Source organism: Anastrepha obliqua, chromosome 5 (assembly GCF_027943255.1).
Source record: "Anastrepha obliqua isolate idAnaObli1 chromosome 5, idAnaObli1_1.0, whole genome shotgun sequence".
Taxonomy (NCBI): Eukaryota; Metazoa; Arthropoda; class Insecta; order Diptera; family Tephritidae; genus Anastrepha; species Anastrepha obliqua.
Genome location: NC_072896.1, coordinates 68,360,482 through 68,376,077, shown reverse-complemented (window position 1 = coordinate 68,376,077; position 15,596 = coordinate 68,360,482). Strand labels below are relative to the sequence as shown.

The window sequence follows — 15,596 nt, the reverse complement described above, 5'->3', positions numbered from 1 at the left end:
ACGGTTTTGGTCCCAGATGGTTAGTGGTTAAGTTTCCTTTAGTCAACTCGTCATTTACTAGCTTGAAATTTTCTGCTTAAGCAGAGCTTAATTAGAGCTTGTATCAAGAATTAGGCACCTTTTTTCCATGAATTCGCCTCAGAATAACGGCTTACCATATGGGAGTATCCATATCTTAGTTTAACTACCGGTAATCGCATCTATTTACCAGCCTAGAATGTTCTTATGGCATGCGGCAAGACCTCGCACAGTCGGCCACTTTCACTAGTATCACTTTGATTTTATTAAATTGAAAAAGCCGAGTCAGATAAAATATATATGTATATGTTGAATATGTATTACGAGGATGTAGTACGTCATGGTCGAGGACAGTTTGTTGTTTGACATAAAAATACTAGTGCCCCAATTATTTAGAAGGAAAATAAACAACAGTAAAACCATTGATAAAAGAACAGAATTGAACCGTTGCGGCAACAATGGAAAATTTTAAGAAAAAAAAAATTATAGCAGTAACAAAACAAAATATGGTACCAAAATAAATGTGCTACGCAGAACAAAAAAACGTAATAAGAGGAAGTGGAATTGAAAGGAAAAAGTTATGAAAAACCTAAAGCAAAGAGGTGTCTACTTGAACGCAAAACAAAAAAATTTAACAATTCAAAATCAAGTAGCGGTTACTACTACACAACAAAGATGCGGAAAAAAGAGAGTGGGCGGAAGCCACAACAATGTGACCAACCAGTGACTGACGATTGTCGACTGTCCAAGAAAGTAGAAAATCAAAGAAAATATATAATAATTAAAAAATGCTGCTGCTCGTTTCTACTCACCTTCGATGACTACTCAAGTACAGCGGAAAGTTTGCAGGCTTAAACTCAACCAGCTCAACCAACGCTATGAATTATTAGACAGACAGTTTGGTACCCATGTTCTATTCATTGTGACAGCATTTGTCCGCAATGACAATGTATAAGACTTGTCTTCCCTGCCACAAATCCAAAGTTTTGGCAACAAAGACTATGGATAAAAAATAAGAGAATATGAGAAGCATTTCCGGGGCTGCAGAAATGATGATGACAACATTAAAATGGATTGTAAAATCTGAAAATGTATACTCGAATGATAAGTACTCTTAAAAAACCAAAAAGAATATAAAAACCTAAAAATCTATGAGCTAGAAAAGCCGGCGTAAAATGCAAGATTTGTTAAAGTGAGACCCTCCATTAAAACAACTCCATTAGTTAGTCGATTACTTGGTTGACTGGTCGGTTGGTTGATTGTTTGGTCATTTAGTTGGTGAGCATGTGTCAGACAGCATCATTCGAGAGCCATCAACATATTTCATGCTTGAAGTCCGCCACAACGCTTTGTGTGCGGTTCGACGAACGAGCGTGTAGCTGTGTGGAAAGCCGGAAAAGTGTCAAGTAGAATTGGCGTGAAAAGGCGAAATGATTTGAAATATCATATATTTAAAGTTTGTAAGTGCCGTTTTGCGGTGAAAAAAAGAATAGAAAATCCATAGCAACAGTGAAAATGAATATGTATATATAAATATAATAAATATATACATACAAACATACATATATAGATGTAAAGAATAAATGGTTGGCACATTCCTTTTGCTTTTTCATAAAGTTCGATAACAATCTGGCTTTCTTTTCTAGTGCAGTAGAAAAATGTTTGAATATTTATAAGAGTAACTAATTTATACCGCTTTCTGCCTGAGGTAATTTATTGTTTATGAAACAAAAAGTTTTGAATGTCATCCGTAAAATGTCTTTAGCGACCCTTTTATTAGCGACGATATTATCACGCTGTTTAAAGGTAGTATTAGGCTTATAGTTTTGTTTTGTTGAAGTCTGTTGCGTGATACAGGGTTCTAAGTGTAAAACCATTCTTCTATACCACTACTTCAATGTTATTCAGAGCCCCTACGACCAAGGTGAAAAATCGGAGCAATCACCCAAGACAGTTGGTACTGCTTATGGACCAAATACAATATCGAATGTAAGAGCAAGGCGGTGGTTTCAATGATTCAGTTCTGGTAGACCAATCGTCTAAAATGTTGATGGACGATGATGGATCCTCGTCGTCGAAATAAAGCAAAAAAAGTTGAGAACTTAAATAATAAAACCAACTTGTTATATGTTGATTCTCAAGTAGTAGTACGGCCCTTAAGCAGCTAGAGCAACGACCTTCTAACGCCGACGAGATCCAGGACAAAACAGATTGCCAATTACTGAGCCAGACAGTGTACAGACAGAGTATAAACGACATTCATCGGGAGACACTTAAGCTCCCGACCCCCGAATGCCGTAATCAGAGCCCACCCATGGCAGACGAAGAGACCGCCAGCTACCTTGGCACAATTACGTTCTGGATACTGTAGCAGGTTAAACTCCTAGTAATCCAGAATTGACCTCGATATACTATACATATGTCCAGCATGTGAATGCAGTCCGCACGACACTAAACAGATTTTCACATGCCCCACCTATCTAACACCTCTTTCCCTTTGGACCCAACCTGTCGAAACAGCAAGTTTGCATACCACTGACAGGGGTAAGAATACTGATATAACAACAACGACCTTCTAACAATTTAGCGGCATGGTAAGATGCATAGTAAGTAATTTCTATTGGGTTGATACCCCGGGAACTACACCTGCATACACTTGCTTCAGACTAAACCACTTTCCAGGCGAGCCAGGAAGCATTTCTTTGACTGCGCGGACGTGATCCAGGAAAAAACATACCTACTGGACCAAACATTTTATAGACAGACATTAAATAGCAATCACCATAATTATTAATAACTACAAGAAACAACCTCTGCTGCTGCGATAATATGTATGTATGTGCCCCCATCAGAAACGGTCTATCTTTTATTGCAGGTCATTTATCACACCGCCCACTTTCTGACTCCGAGGCTCTGGCAGGTATATAACTTCATTACATGCGAACTTCTAACCAAATGATCACAACGAAGTTTAAAACAGGGCGTGTAATGAACTTAAGATATGTGTGCTAAAAGTTAGCGATTTGACGACTTTGTTGCGACTCTGCATTTTGTTCGTGATGGCATTGAGTGCGAACTACCGAAAGCTCTCCTCAATAACTCAAGATTGCTTAAAGTCACAATGGTGTTACGCTCAACTTTGAACTATCTCATCTATGAAAAATATCGCCATAGATTTAATAGTGAAGTGTTTGGGGCCGTTGCAGTGAAAACGTGAGAAATATCCGAGAGGAAACTTTCGAAGGATGGTCCCAATATCATCACCGGAGACCAATATCGAATATTCGCAGGCGAACGAGATATATAAGTAAAAAAAGCAGTGGAAAAGTGAGGAACAACTTTGGACTGACTCGAGTTTTTCGGAATAAAGCGCGGTTTCAATCAACTACATTGTTTGCTAATCTCTTTCTTGAATTGCCGGATGGAAAAGTTCAAGAAACTAACTGCTACTACAACAAGAACTATTAATCAGAAGTAATTGTAGCCCTAAATGAAGTGCAGTAATTGTAGTGTTGCATGTTTAGGCTCTTATTAACAATACAAAACCTTGAAAATCTGTACATATGTACATAATTATATTATATCATGCTGAATTCCGTACGCATGCGCAAGTAAGGAGACATTTATTAAGTATACTTGATGTATATTAAAGGTGCTTTATTTAAGATGTTATAAGCGCACTTTAATTCCACGCTTGGTGAATACGCCACACTACTTGTATGCAGTTGCAAATATATACATATACATATATATATATACTGTACTGTATATACCATACATATGTATATATGAATGGCTAAATGTTGATTCTCATTTCTCATAGGTATATATCGGCAACCACGCCGGGGCCATCAACATGAAGAGCTGATGCTAACCTTGCAAAGAGCCAGTTCGACAGCATTCTAGTTGCGTGGCATTGCATTGTTAATATGAGGCGATCGCCTTTTTCGTATTTGCTACCAAATGTGGCAACGACAGCAGCAACATGTTGCTGGTTACTAAAAATGCCTACATACATACGCCTAAAGGTAAGGACGATGCAGAGTTTCGAACCACTGTCGTTTGTTTGTTTGTTTGTTAACAGTAATAGAACCACTGTCGTCGCCGACTTCACTTACAAATATTTACTAGATATATACATAGTTGGAAAAGAGGCATTTAAGACAAGAATTCACCCTTGGCGACTTTTGGCGAACTGGTTGTTTGAAATTGTATAAACTTACAAGTTTCGTTGCGAATTTCAAGGTAAGGAAATGTATGGAAGGTCGAATGTATGTTGTAGGTAAGCCTAAACAATGTACATATAATCTGCAAAATATATATTTCCTCATTTGCTATTTTCAAATATTTATAATATGTTTAGCAGCGTTTTTATTGAACATAAGTCAGGTTACGAAATTCTAAGTTAAAATTAAGCTTCATGTTACAAATATTTTATATACGTAGATACTCGTATACCGCCAACACATGTATATACTTATATGCAAGTATGTATGTACATATATAATTTACAAGTATATTTATCTCATTAGCATGCGTTATTTTCCCCGAATCTTATCTTATTTGAGTGTTTAAATTTTTAATAGAATGTCGATACCAACACACAACAACAATGGTCAATTATTGAGCACGGAAGGCTTGGCCAAACTTCATATCGAGACTGGTAATTCTTAATATCAATTTAAAGCGAAAACAACCCAAACAATATTACTTAAATATCCGGCATGAAGTAACCAAGATATCACGCAGAGTCAAAGCTCCTCAAACTTGTAAACCATTACAATTACAATTGTGCATATTTTCACAAAAAGGAAGCTTCAACAAAATCAACAGCACACGACGACAACAACAAAAGCACAAAAGGCCATTACACGATCAAGTCGTTTTATTATTTATGGGCAAATGCGGCTCAACCGGTTTTTGTGGGGCTTTTGTGGCGCACACGATAGCGCATGCTCCTGTACCGCATTCCCCACACTTCATGCACGCAGACACCAATTTTCTTAAACGAAAAAATAATCGTATCGAATGTACCTATTTGACCGTGCAACGTAGAACATACATATACATATGTACATACCTACATTAAATTTGTTGGGCTTTACAGTTTGCATACAAAGAACACGATACAAAGTATTAGAGCCACTCAGTCCATATCGGCTGTATTAAAATTTAAAATGTAGCTATGAGTTTTTTCTATAGATTGATATGCTTATATTAATTTCGTAATAAATACAGCGATAACTGACGAATATGGACCTGACCCTGCAAGTCCAGTACAATTGCGCCCAGCGGTGTGAATTAAAATTTAATAAATTTATTATACTGATACTATTTATTTTTTTTTTTAACTTTTTCTCATCACGAGATCCTTCAGAGTTCGACTATGTGCAAAAAAATTTAAAAAGCAGCTTTGACTCGGAAAAATATTGAGTTAATAAAACAATAATAAAAGAATATACGTGAATGTTATAAATGACAATCTAATCACTCACCTCTAGTAAAAACCGTTGAAATTTCCCATTTAGTAAATGAGTTCAAACATCTGATCATCCATTATTGTTTTAAATTCAAGTTTTTGGGTATCCAATATAAATGCCAAGGCAAATAAAAGCGCTTGAATGAACTGCAGCAACGTGAAATTTGTTTTCTCTCAACCAACATCAAAAGGAAATTACTGCCGTTGCGCTTAATATTTCGCCACCGCGACCAGCAGTTTAAAAGAACACGCAAACACAATCACAATAATAAAAAGAGCAAACCACAAATTTCAATGAATTTTCCCATTTTTCGCCGATTCTTAAATTGTTGTATGTTACTGATTCCGCGCCGGAAGTTGAAAGAATTCTTTACTTAAGCTGCAAAATACCTGTTTTACTTATACTCTAACATAAGTGCATTTATTTACATGGCCAGCAAGACAAATTCCAATTGGTATGAAATGTAGTTTCTGATTAGCTAATAGTCAATTAGTAAGCCTCGCACTACTAAATGAACAGTCCACCTGTGTTTATTACCTGGCTGGCCACCAGGCTTTTTGCATACTTTCGTACTTTCTTGTAAAGCACACACAATCTTCCAAAACCGTCCCACATACACCATCAACTGGCACTGCTCCTTACCACTTCAACACTACACTATGCAAACAGATAATTGTTGACCTTTTTATCTCCTTTGATGAATACATACACTGCGTATATTGTAGTAAACACTTAGTGATAAAAATTTATTATATTTTCTGCAACAATTGGAAATTAATATGACCCGTTCTACTCGTCCGAATTTATACACCGATTACTTTTCATTTTCATCAAGTGACTGATGTTTGACAATGTCAATTGTCACTGGCAAAGTTGCAGTGTTGCCAGCTGCCCGTCGATCTAATTGAAGGGAAAAGATGCAACCAAGTTGCAATTTTTTCGAATTGGTAAGTAGCACAGGGTGATGTAGAGAAAAATTAAATTTTACGTAATGCAAAATTAAACAATAACAAATAAAAATTGTATTAAAAAATAAATGTTTAGTCTTGACTTCAGCATAATGTCGTTGAGCAATTTGATTTATATTTAGTGGAGATGTTGGGGAGAAATTTCTGACAAACATTCTAAAAATAATAGCTTTGCAATTTTTGTATTTGCCTCTTACATACCTTCACTATGGATTGGCACTTTAATTCAATTCATAAAATATATATAGTAGTCACACACGTGTTTATATTTGTACAAAAATATTTCAATGAAAATGAATTACAAATTGTAAACGAAAATAACATTTCTTAGAACTGACAATAACATTGTGTTGCCAGACGCCTGCCAATGAAAATAAAAATACGAACATAAATTAAGTATTTCAGTTCAGTGCTAATAATGTGGATGCGCGTTACGTGCTTTAATACTACACAAATTTTATGAGGTTAATGACGTTTTTAACAGTGCCCGAATGCTGATTGGCGCGGCAACAATTTATACGCAAAAATAATGCGGATTTACAAACACCCTTTTACTTATAGTCAATGCCTCTGAAAAATTCAAAGGAACCTGCCTGCGAACGTCGTTCTTGTCAAGAGTCTGACAGCACTTACTTTTCACTAAGTTACACAACTTTAATAACAAATTACTTAAAAACCGATAGGGGATATTTTCAGTTTTAGGATGGGGATACACTCCTCGACTAGCCTTTACATGAAGAATGATAGTATACAAGATTGTGCCTTCCGAATTCACTGTGCCGCCATGCCCCGAGAGTATGCTAACAAAAGAAAACTAAATTATTTGTTTTTGAAGAGGAAGAGGAAGAGGAAGAGGAAGAGAAAGGCAGAAAAAATGCAAAAGATGCATTTGGAAGAATTTTTATACCTCGCGCTTCCACAATATAACACACGGCACTTAATTTTAACTAGTTTGATTAATTTAAAAATCACAAATCTTAAAATCAAAACATTGCCAAGCCATTCACTTAATACTTACAGACTAGTAATTTCTCTTCCTTTTGTTTGTTTTGGTTATTTAATGAGATGACGTCAACCGGTTGTCAAAATCGCGAAAAATAAAGTAGCGGTTTTCTGAAGGCACCACCTTTAGTCTGCACAAAGTATCTTTATATTGGATTTGTTTTGAAATTAGCGGTATTATACCACTTATACTTTATATTTTACGTTGTACTTATTGCTTATTTATCTAATGAAATTTCGTCCAACAATTTATTACACTGTTCGGACCCCTGTGCTTAACGTTATCTGAACGTTATTACAACAGGGTGAAGCAATGAAATTATTTCTTGATAATTAACATTGATTCTTGTAAACTCTAAACGAAGCGAACATCCTCTAAAAATTTGTTTATGTTTTTATTATATTGTAAATTATTAAAAAATTTACTTTTCCGCGTAAACAATTTTAGTACGAGAAAAAATGTCCAATCTTCGTAAAACAACTTCTATGTGTAAATGACCAATAACAGGTGTAAGGTTTTTTGAATTCGCCGTAAGATCTCTTCATCTTGATAGATGACACATTCAACTGTGAAGACAATAAAAAAGGTTTATTGTCAAATAAAAATAAATAAATACGGTTTCTTGGAAAAAAACTTTCTTCTTGTAACATCATACACGCGCAGTGTTAGCTGCCGCAATCCACATTTCCGCACACTCTTTATTACAACAAAGAATAAGGAAACGGGAACCGTTTTTGAGCGAATTGATGTTAACATTTTCACTAGTAAATTTCTATAACTCTAGTGTAATTGTGCCGAGCTAGAATAATGTCCAGAAGTTGTTAACAGCAGTCATTGTCTGAATTCAGCAGTCGCGACTCCTTAACACTCAAATAAATGGTCTAGAAATTTCAGATAATCGGTTTTTTCTTTTTTGTCGATATTTCGAAAGTATAGTATCTTAAAAATATACGGTGAAATTCTCATGCGGAAATTCCCAATATATAACTTCTACAGTCCATTAACTAGGTAGAGAGCGGTCCGCGCGCTCCTGTACCTGGAATTTTAAACTCATTTATCTCGAAACGATTTTTTTCCGCCTAGTGTTGTCAAAAAAATAATAACTATTCAACCGAATCGTCTGAAATTTTAATATGTTGTTCACAATCGCTCGTACTAGAATCATATTATAATATTATTTCAATTATTTCGTTTTTTTTTTATTAAAAACTGAAAACCCCCGATTTTTAGAGTGTCAAATTCAAAACCACGCCATTTCGTGATTTTTTTTTAATTCTAGTGCATAGGGTTGGTTTTTGGTTTTTGTATTTCAAATAATTAAAAAGAAGAGCTAAAATGGACCACACCGTCTGGGTCCAATTATTCGGGAGGGTCAACTTCAGCACGATTTTAAAAATTATTGAAGTTAAAATTTTTTTTTTATTTTTGTATGTAAAAGAATTTAAATAAAAAACCTAAAAACTTTAAATATCGTTTTTCATTTTCTTATTCAAAATCCTGAAAATATCCTAAATTTTCGAGCTCTAGACTACCGGGATCCCTTAAAATCATCATGCGCTTCACGCAAATAAACTTGAAATTGGAAAAATAAACTCATCTTTTTGAATTATTTGCATAATCATTTTTAGCTTTCAATGGCCTAAAACATTGCTTTTTACCGAAAACTTTTATTTAAACAAAAAACAATAATTATATCTTCCCACCTCTCGACCAGTTTGTAGAAGTCGTTCCGCCAAAAATCGCCTAGTCTGGTGTCAAAGAAGTTGTTAAACCAGTTTTTAAGGACCACTTTGAGCGGAAAAGATGATAATCGGTGGGTGCAAGGTCCGGAGAATACAGCGGATGTTGAAGGACCTCCAATTCGAGCTCTTGGAGTGCGGCTTTGACGACTTGTGCAACATGGGTCCTAGCGTTGTCATGAAGGAGTATGGTTTGACCATGTCGATTAGGTTTTTTCAGTTGAATAGCCTTATGCATGCGGTGTAGCTGAACAATGAAGAGCTCCTGGTTGACCGCGGCATTCTTTTCGAGCATTTCCCAGCGCACCTTGCCCTCCCAGTCCCCCCAACCTCATTTCATGATCTTCTTTCGATGAAGATCCGGCTTGACTCTCTCCTGGAGCCAGTGGGTTGCTTCATATTGATGTATAGGAACCACTTCTCATCTCGCGTGACGATTCGGTATAAAAAGTGCTGTTGCTCGTGTTGCTCGATGGCGGGCGAGATGCTGAAAAGCAATTTGAAGTCGACTTTTTTTTGTTGAGCTCATGAGGCATCCAGCCTCCCAATTTTTCGGCAAATCCGATTGAATGAAGGTAATTGAGAATCGTTTTATGATCGCAGTTCATTACGCATTTAAGTGATTACGCAAAAGTGATTTGAAACGTTCTTCCTCGAATTCAGAAGGCCTTCCGCTGCGGGACATGTCATTGCAAACCATATCCGTGCTGTAGACTTGCCTATGACACCTTCTCCATACAAGTCGCAAATGTTCCGAGCAGCTTCGGCAACCTTTTGACCTGCAACCCTTTGAAAAGGAAAGAAGAGCAGGAGTCGAAAATGTTGATTTTTTCTTCCTGGGGATATTCTAAGACTCAAAACTAATACAAAATTAGATAATTCAAAATTATTTACATTTAACATAGTTTTGTAGAGCAGAAAGAGTTCTACTTACCCTTTGCCAAACAGCAAACAAATCGTTCTAAGATTAAAGAAAATATAAAAACGATATAAACTTATATCCTAAATATTGTATTATGTTATTATTACTTAATTTTTAATTGTATTTGCCTTAATTTGTAGTTAACACGACTCCGTGCAGTTAGAAACTATTTTCTTGCAAATTCAGCTTCATTCAAAAATGTTCGGCAATAGGCTTCTTGCTAAAAAGATATAATATAAAAAACATAAATTCAAACCATAAAGTATCATTTTACGAAGTTGTAAGGTTTTGCTATTTCCAGAAAGTGCCGGCCATGTGCTCTAAACTCATACTTCTTATTGGGTATGGGAATTAGTTTCCGCCCTCGTAAAGGAAGTGTCGCTGCTGATACTATTTCTGTGTTCGCTCTAGTAATATACTAGTGACTTGAAATTGTATATTTGAGGTCTCGATCGCAGTAGTTGACATTCGTTTGAAACGTAAATAACCTTTTTTTTTGGCGTCTGGTTTCGACGCTTCCAAAGTGGCTATTTCGACGTGAGTGATAAAGATCGCAAAGATCGATACTCAACTACAAAAATTATTGGTTGAAGGCGCATGTCGAACCCTTGATGATATCTCTAAAGAGTTGGATGTTGACAAATCAACCGTCGGTAAACGTTTGCACGCGATAGAAATGGTCCAGAAAGCAGTGGCACCCAGTCCACATTAATTCAAGGAGAGGGATATGGAGAGACATTTGGTGACGTGTGAGATGCTTCTTGAGCGGCATAAAAGAAAAAGTTTTCTGCATCGCATCGTCACTGGCGATGAAACAGGAATCTCTTATGATAACCCTAAGCGTCGAAAAATGTTGGAGCCTGCCAGGTGAACCACGTCCATCGACAGCGAAAAAAAAATGTTCCTGCTTCAAAGGTTATGTTGTGCATCTGGTGGCATCAGAAGGGTGTCATCTATTATGAACTCCTTAAACCATCTGAAACCATCATTGGCGATCGTTACCGACTGCAGATAATGCGTTTGAATCGAGCGCCCAATGAAAAGCGGCCAGAATGGGACGGTAGACATGACTGAATTGAGAAATCCTGCCCCGTCCGCCGTATTCTCCAGATATTGCACCGATCAATGCAGTCAGTCCTTATTGGAAAGTGGTTTACTTTTTAGAAAAGTATCAAAAACTGGCTCAATGAATGGATCAAGTTAAAAGAACTCGAATTTTTCGTCAAAGGCTAAGAAAGGACGGAAACTTATTTCCATACCCAATACATAGTGAGACTCTTCGGAATCACAAATTCTGAATGCTTCGAATATGGTTCGGCACGCCGTAATCATTTTCGGTGCGGAACATGTGGTGGGCTTGGTTTCATAATATCTAGATCATATTGTCTTAAAACGTCCAGTACTAAACGGCGCTGCACTTACTCTCAAACCATACACAAAGTACCTAGATAGCAAGCTACTGTGGAACTGAAATGTGGAGGTAAGGGTGAGTACCCTAGGCTAATAACGCCCTCTACGCATATAAAGAGATGCTTGGAGCAACTAGGGGTTTATTCGCCTATCTGATGCACTGGTGTTACACAGTAGTGGTCAAACCAATACTTCTCTATGGTACTCTGATGTGGTGACCCGTGACTAGAAAATCTTCATACATTACGTCTATGACAAAGGTTCAGCGCCTAGCTGCTTTATGCATTACAACCTAATACATCACAAAGAGTTTTCCAAGCTTTGCTCATTCGTACTCTAAGACCCAATTGAGCATAACGAATTTCAAAAGAAGAAAGAAGGGAAGGTTTTCAATGCAGTTATACCTATTATGGTACACGTACGACTACATGCACAGCTCAGAGACGAGCAGGTAGCAAAAGTCGTAAATATTGTCGGCCCATTGCTAATAACAAAATTGATTGCAGCATTTACATATAATGGGTTATTCAATAGGTGCGCTTCAACTTGTTTCCGATAGGGAGGGCGAACGACGCAATATTTTTTATTTTTCGCTTGTCGTTTGTAAACTTCATTAGTACACATTTCATCATGGAACGCTACACACTTGAGCAACGATTGCAAATCGTGCAAATTTTTTATGAAAATAATCGTTCTGTTGCTGCTACTTTAAGACCATTACGGCCATTTTACGGTCCATTTAACAAGCCGTCCCGTTTTGGGGTTATGTGAAGTCATTGGTCTACAGTAACAAGCCGGCGACGATTTGTGAGCTCAGAGCCAATATTGAACGCGAAATTGCTGGAATTTCGTAAAACGTGCACGCGGTGGTCATGCAAAAGAAATCGAATTTCATACTTAAATGTACATGTTCAAACTCGATAATAAAAAAAAAATTAGTTAAAAAGAGGTTGTCTGTAAAGTCGGTTTACTGACGATAGTTTAACGTGATAACGTCATAAGAAAATACTGATTGAATGTTTGCATTTTTCAAAAGAAAATTTTAATTTTATTTGTTTGATAGATATTTTGTATGGATATAGAGAATGAGTTAACATTAACATAACATAATATACTTTAAAATAACATAACATAACATAACATAACATAACATAACATAACATAACATAACATAACATAACATAACATAACATAACATAACATGCTGTTCAAGCAAGGTAACGACGCATGAGCAAGATAACGACGCATTTTTTGGTGCGTGCAGCCGGCTACATAGAATTATAAGACGTTATCACGTCAAAAAATAATAATAACATTAAAACAACAGGTATTATTAACAAACTCGGTTTAATTTTAAATTCTTCAAGTAAATCAAGTTAATAATAATCAATAAGAAGGCATATGCAAACACAAATACGTGAATTTATATATGTACATATGCGCATATATGTCGAACGTTGCCGTTCGTTTGCTTTGTTTGCTTTGTCGTTCGTTCCCCGCTTTCGCTTGCAGTTCATTCAAGGTAACGACAAATGAGCAAGGTAACACTATTGAGCAAGGTAACACTAATGAGCAAGGTAACACTAATGAGCAAGGTAACGACACATTTTTTCGTGCGTGCAGCCTGTTAAATCGAATTATAAGACGTTATCACGTCAAAAAGTCAAACCGTTTGTGTTTTATTCAAAAAAGTTCAAAAGTTGAAGCGCTCTTACTGAAAAACCCTATATTTACCAGTTGTGACCAAATAGCTATGAAAGCTAACGGACTCGTGCCTGAAAGTCGCACAAAAAGTCCTCTGAAGTACACGACTTCGCGTAGTGTAATGCTTACACATGCATGTATGTACATATATATATGGAACTATATATGAATTAGATATAGTGGGCTGCTGTAGATGGTGCAAGTGTAAAATACGTACAGCTTAACTTATGTGACACATTATTTTTAAACTTGATTGTAATATTATTTTTATATATGTATGTATAGCCGTGGGGCTGTTGGAGTGCGTATGCGAACATTAGAATTCGGAGAAAAATGTATAGACTGAGCTATGATCGCACTCAATATAAGGTTCACACAGAAAATATTTTATGAATTTTGTGTAATAATATGACATGAAAATAAATTTGCGGCGTTGACCTAAATAATCAGATTATGGTTACTGGAGGCAATGTTGATAGTGAAGCGTTAGATATTATCGAAGAATGTAATTTATTACAAAATATATAATATGTGATACAAAGTCATCGTTACTCAAAGCGATAGAGATTTTTATACTGACCGGTTTGCGGATAAGTTACAAAAAATTGGTAATTATTATGGATGCCGAGACATCGAACGAAACGCAAGAAAGAAGAAGTGGTTAACTAGTGGGCATGGGGTGATAAAAGCGTACATAATATATGTATGTATTATTTAAAAAGTTCAAAGAATTCTCTAGTATTTATGCAATAAATAAAGAAACAGAAATTTTTGTTTTCTAATTTCGGAATGATACTCTCTACATTTTTTACTAATGCTATAATATGCTCATATATAGAATCTCATCTTTTTAACATAATTGCAACCAGTGCCGGTCTGCTATAAAATCACAATACAATACAATAAATTTAGTGAATAAGAACATTAGTATTTAATTAAAAACATAAAGCAATAACAATCAGTCAGGGTAACGTCTTTTTAGAGTAGTTTTTTTTTTACAGTCCGGATACAACGCAGCAGGAACTGTTTCTGTTCTTCTTCAGTCGTGATAAATCCGTTAAAATATTGCGTTAATTTAATAGCCCTTTCAGCAGTATCATTCACAACTCCCAAATGGCTTACTCTTTTTTTAGCTTCCTGAAAAGTAACGTTATTATCTCAAGAAGATACATCTACCTGTAGGAAACTGTCGTGGATCTGCAGTCTTGATAGAAATTGTTTGCTCTTCTCCGATACGAAATCATCTAGCGTTTTGTCTAAAGAAATGAAAAATAAATAAACTAATTATATAAGTATAACTTTTTTTATATTAATCGCAAAAATATTTTTAAAAATGGATTTTAAAGCTGAAGACTAGTACTTTGCGATGCCGTTGTGGAAAATTAAAAAAAAACTTTACCTTGCTCAAAAAAAAAATTTAAAAAATGGCCAAAATCTGCATTTTTTGACTTTTTAACCTCAAATTGCCAAAAATCCTGACGTGCTGGAGCATTTTCAAGGTCATATTCGTTGTCAGCATAAATAAACCTTCAAGAAACACCCATAGCCGTTTTAGAAGCTGTACAAAAGCGAGATTTTGCAGGCCTGTGTATTTAAATTAAATAAATAAATCAAATAAAGATTTAATTTCACAAAAAGTAAATTTAACTTACCAAACCACTTCCTTTTGAGGTTTTGTTCCTGTTGAAGTTGGCAATCATTTTCTTTTTAGTTTGGTTATCAACTTCATCATCAAACAGTGATGACTAAACTTGCTTGCAGAAGCTTTAGAAGTTGTTGCGTTAACTCTTTTAACATCTTCAAGAAGCGCAAATCTCGGTTAGATGCTTTGGTCGTCACTATGTATTCGAGCCAAGCTTTAACATACAACTTCACGACAAATAAGCAAACATCTTGTAGAGCCTTTTTGTCATTCGCTGCAATTCTGCATTGTCTCTGAAGTAAACACATTTTTGAAGAATAGACCGCTCTAGCCATCTAGCGAGTCTGATGCATAGCCCCGGGAGTCCTTAGTTTAAATTTTTCCTCTGTGTCTCCTTCCAAAAATATTACGCATACTTGGACCAATTCACGGTAGTCATCTCTCACAAAACCTTTGTCTAATTCTTATAAAATATTAACAAAGCTTCAATGTCTGTCTCGGCGTTTTTTATGAAATTAAGTGATGGCTCAGTTTTACTAGAATCGATGGTTTCCCAATTTTTCCTGAACTTCTTGAACATCGGAATATCTGGGCTACTAGTAATTTGCTTAATCTTGGTTTCAAAGACAGCTTTTAGAACCAATTCATAAACATAATAACGACAGGCGAATAGCAGCAATTCCTTTTCCTTAAGTTTGCTCCAAAATAGC

General features: G+C 35.9%; 1 protein-coding gene across 3 annotated transcripts in view; it reads right to left on the bottom strand.

Moving 5' to 3' along the window:
- The window catches only part of LOC129249323 (polypeptide N-acetylgalactosaminyltransferase 5), a 127,172-nt gene extending 120,824 nt beyond the window's left edge, over nt 1-6,348 (bottom strand). Inside the window, exon 1 of one of the 3 annotated variants that reach the window (XM_054889074.1) lies at nt 5,514-6,348. The gene's annotated coding sequence lies outside the window, so the exon portion shown is untranslated. The remainder of the gene's footprint in view (nt 1-5,513) is intronic. The other 2 variants (XM_054889073.1, XM_054889075.1) reach the window with 2 other exon arrangements.
- Nucleotides 6,349-15,596: the final 9,248 nt, after the last annotated feature.